We start from the raw sequence: 4,971 nt of genomic DNA, 5'->3' as shown, positions 1-4,971 counted from the left end.
TGCCTCCAGAGAGATTTGAACTCTCGACCCCTGGTTTACAAGACCAGTGCTCTAACCCCTGAGCTATGGAGGCTCTTGAAATTTTTTTCCCTCCTGCACGCCCGGCTATATCCACGCTTTTAAATTGCTTAACTTCTTCAACGGAACATTTCTCAATAGCTGCGTTCTCAAGACACAAGTGAACACAGAACACGTATTTAATTAATATTAAAAATTGTCAGCATCCTAGTGCTCTTTTCCTAATTCAATGAAATCTCCAGAACAAATGAAACAAACGAAACCTCATAAATTGCCAGCCGTTTGATTTTATCCAACGCGACTTGAATATTCGTCTTCTCTTCTTTGAAACGGAACAGTTAATATTCATTGACTCTTAAATCGTAATCTGTTATGCGAAATGATCACGTACCGTTGCGTATAGTGAATGGAAGATCTCCATCTTCTTTTATTTCACATGTTCGAATTTCTTCTTTCAGTTCGCTCGAATATTTTTCTATTCATCGTTTGGGTCTTCATTCATCAATTCTTAAATATCGTGATGTCTCCTCTCGACCTCACTCGATCCTTTCCATATTTTTAATTTATTCCATTCAATGTAGCTTTTTAATCAAAGAGGGGAGTCATTGTAACTTGATGATTGAAATATGCGTATTTGCGAAGTTAATGATGCCTCGTCGAGAGATCATTCTTCGTACGTACATACGTTCTGTAGCATTTGTTGTAGATTTTTAATACTAGAACTACCAAAGTGGTGAAAATTTATAATTTTTGTCAGGCCTTTTATAGACGTGAAACAGTGTATTTTTAAAAATTTAAATAATTTTCGAAACCATTTAGTTTCCATTGCGATAACAGAATGATTTTCTAAAATTATCGACATTTTTAACCCAATTAGGTAAAATTATACTATATATAAATACTATTATATAAATTATTATATAATTAGGTAAAACTACCTTACGAATAATTACTTAAAAATATCGTATAAAAGAATCTAACCTAACCTAAACCTAAAAATGTCGCATAAAAAAAATCTAACCTTACCTAAACCTAACCTAAACCTGAAAATATCGTATAAAAAAATCTAACCTAGCCTAAACCTAAAAATATCGCATAAAAAATCTAACCTAACCTAAACCTAAAAATATCGTATAAAAAAATCTAACCTAGCTTAAACCTAAAAGTATAAAAAAAAAATCTAACCTAACCTAAACCTAAAAATATCGTATAAACAAAATCTAACCTAACCTAAATCTAACCCAAACGTAAAAATAATAATGTCGATCTCTGGTCATCTGACAATCTTGTCAGATTTATGGGGGGATTTCACTCCAGCGCTCTATAAATACGGTCGGTGTTCCGCGATCGAATGCGAATCCACGTCTGGCCTTTTTTAACCTCGACGAACGGACAGCTGGCGTCTTAAAAGTTAATAGTAACGGCGGGCAGGGAAAGCAGCCGCAGATGCCTCGAATGTGAATTTTCCCTTTCCCCAGGCGAGTGCCGGCAGTGGGTCGCGCCACGGTCACGGAAGTTTCGCAGTTTCAGCGGAAATAATGGCAGTTGCCTCGAGAGTTTCCGGCCTGCTGCTCGCGCGCACTTACGCCTCCGTTAAAATCGAATAAGGAAAAAGGAGGAGGCCGGGAAGGGGGGGGGGGAGGAGAAGGAGGAGCTGATAACGTTTCGCGGATGGCCGTTTGATAATTGCGCGGTGGAAACATCAGAGCCGGTACTGGAAGGAACATTTGCATGGTTAATTCGTCGCTGGTTGGTCGAACGAAAACTGGAAGTTATTGTTATTGCTCTTTGCTAATTTCCCGGAAGTGGCACGGTGACGATTACTCCAACGAATCTGAGAGTTGGATTCGTTGAATTATCGAGCAGTTCGTAAGTGGTTTTCAAGGGACGAGAGTTCCTTCCGCCGATGGAAATGAGATTCGTTAGTTTTCTTCGTTCAACGACTTGAGGCGTCCGGGTTGCTGGACGCTCCGTCTATAGCAACTAGATTTGCAACTAATTTCAATTCCCGAGCTCGAGGGGGAAGGTCATCGCACCTTCTCGTGTTCTTGCAATATTAATGCGAATGATTTATACGCTCTGCCTCTCTCTTTCTCTCTCTCTTGCGGAGGAATGTTTGATTTTTAAAAATGAACTATTCACGTTGGAACTAAAGAGCAACGAACGCGTGTAAATCTTTCGACATATCTGGTCGTTCGTTCGTCGTTCAAAATTTGTTTTTTTTTTTTATGTCGATTCTAATGTTCGTCTTGTTTCGATCGTTTTCAAATATTTTCAGATGTACGCCAGATTGTGGATTCTGCTCATCAAAAATTAAATCACAATTATCGCTGCTGTTGATATTTCTTTGACAACGATAAATTTCTTTTACTCGGTGGTAAAGCGACGTCCGAGCGAGAATTGATTAAATTGCTTGAAAATCCAATGAAACGCTCTTCCTTTAATAAACATGAAATTATTGTCATCCTTCTCCCCCTGTTATCGATGTGTGTCTCTAACAAAGTATCGCGAAGAAGAAGAAACGAAATAAAAATTTAATTGAATATATATTGAACTGAATATTCGAGAGTAACGCGCGATATCTTCGAAAGTAAATGCACGGACGGAGAGACTCCGAGTACGGCATATCGCTTTCACAATGAAATAATATTTCCTTTGTGGTAGTCGTTAAACAAGAGTGAAGCGAGTTATCTAGAAATGGAACTTGATATTTCGTTAGGAAACTTAACGACATATTTTACTTTAATTAAATACATTTTTCAGTGATTTATATTACGCACATTATTATTAGTTAAAGTATCAGACACGCAAACAATCCGTTTTTAATAACTTGACAGTTCACTGCCAATTCTCTCAAGTTCTTGGTTGTTTTATTAATTCTTTAAATTTAAAACACAGAAGATCGTTTTGACAAAAAATTCCCCTAGGAATTTCCTAGCTTCGTTTTTCGCGCCTATTTCACGATAGTTTATTCCGAACGTTGCGAATGAGGTTGAGGAAATGAATTTGTATTTATCATAATGAGGATAGAACACGGGTGGTTCGGTTGCACTGACTTTTCAATGCACGGAAAGAAAGAAAAAACGATTGGACGTCACGTCAAGCTCTTTATCATATCCATTTTAAAAGCTCTTTCGACCTGAATACCAAATGCACGATCACCGGCTAATTAGCATTTAATTAAGTCCAGAAAACGCTCTATTATATACCGCCAAACTCGTTATGAAGTTCTTCTTTTGTACACTGAACGATACTGTCTCCGAAATTTATCGATCCGTTTCGCGAAATATACATACATAGAATGACGTGGCAATTGAAAATTATGTACTCGCCGCCAGTTTTATATTCAATCGGTGTATTCATGAGGGCATTAGAGGATTTTCAATGTACGTACATTCTTTGCTCAGCAGTAGCGTGGCCTAGTTTAATAGAAACAAACGATATTTATTCCAACAAGTTTAAAGTGGACTCTGTGATACTTGAAAGTGGATTGGAATTTGTACAAGTTATTTTTGGACGCGAGGATACTTCGCGAGGGAACAACACAATAACAGGCGTATTAATTTTAAATAATGAAAGCACGAAAATGCGAAAGTACAAATAAAAATAAGGATCGTTGAAATTGCAACACGCTTGTAATATTAAACAAGCCTAATTCCAATCACTTTAAAGGAATTTTTTTTAAAAAAAAAAAGGTCAATCACTTTAGAAGAATTTTCTCAGAAATTTGTCAGAGAAACATGTTTCTTTCGCAAAATAAAAAAAAAAAAGAAAAGAGAACGTCGAAATGAAAATTACGTGTCTGTTCCTTGCTTCTTAGGTTGAAACTCGTGAGAAGCAATTAATCTGCCACGTGTTTAACTCACAGTCCCATTTCACGATTGAGTAGTTAAGATAATTCGATACACAGTTGGACGGTATGTATGCAAAGTAACTACACACTGCATTGCGACAATTGTTTCCAACAAACTAAATGGATACAGTCTCGACATTTACTCTCGAACTTGAAGCGGTGAAATCGATAACCATGGACCTACATTTGGATATTACATATATATATATATATATGTATAGTATATTTGCAATAATCAAATGTGAAGCAATGGAATTCATAAATATTTTTGAACGTTTATGAATTTACACGAGCCAAGTATCGCCCGACACCTTCAATGAAACAACCGAAACGCTAATCAGGTTAATAAAACATAATATATATATATATATACATAAATATATAAATATACAAATATACATATGTACACTAACAGTGAAGCAGTGGAATTCATATTTCTGAACGTTTCACACGGGCCAAGTATCGCCCGATACCTTCAATGAAACCATAAACGTTAACAGAAACGCTGATCAGGTTAATAAAAATGATTTTTACGTTATTAGAACAACGCGAACGCGTGGGAATTCACGGCTTGTAATAATCGCGTGACTTGATAGAATATTCACGCGTTGAAACATTTCGCACCACGTTGCCATTCAACGGTTTCATATCATTAAAATAATTTCACGCTCCCGCTCGTGATAATGAAGGTTACCACGGGGATAATGAAGATTATCTTTAAATCACAATTATCACGCGCATTATCGTGCAATCGTTGTTACACGATTTTCTTAATCGTTTTCTTCTCGTAACCGAAATCCAACCTCCGCGATGAATTTTCACCTATATATACAGGGTGTTTCGTAACTTGTGGGACCCACTTCGGGAGCTGAAAATAATGAAAAATAGTCATATAAATATATGTCCTATATCTGTCTTCGTTTATGAGATATAATGAATTTTCTGTTTTTTAATTACTTTTACAAGAGATGCTCGAAATGACCACGTTGCATTTGAAGACAAGCCTGCGCGCGTCTTGTCATTCATCTGGTTACTCTCTCTATCATTCCTGGTGTTTCTCGAATTTGTCGGAAGCCTTGCTCTATTCTATTTCGTAGTAT

At 36.7% G+C, this 4,971-nt stretch overlaps 1 non-coding gene across 1 annotated transcript; it reads right to left on the bottom strand.

Annotated features, from left to right (window-relative positions):
• Window positions 1–73, bottom strand: Trnat-ugu. Its single transcript has one exon. It is a non-coding gene; the product is annotated as a tRNA-Thr (tRNA).
• Window positions 74–4,971: the final 4,898 nt, after the last annotated feature.

This window comes from Frieseomelitta varia, unplaced genomic scaffold (genome assembly GCF_011392965.1).
Source record: "Frieseomelitta varia isolate USP_RPSP 00005682 unplaced genomic scaffold, Fvar_1.2 scaffold_244, whole genome shotgun sequence".
Classification (NCBI taxonomy): Eukaryota; Metazoa; Arthropoda; class Insecta; order Hymenoptera; family Apidae; genus Frieseomelitta; species Frieseomelitta varia.
Note: the sequence above shows the minus strand (reverse complement) of the source record. Positions and strands in the feature narration are given on the sequence as shown.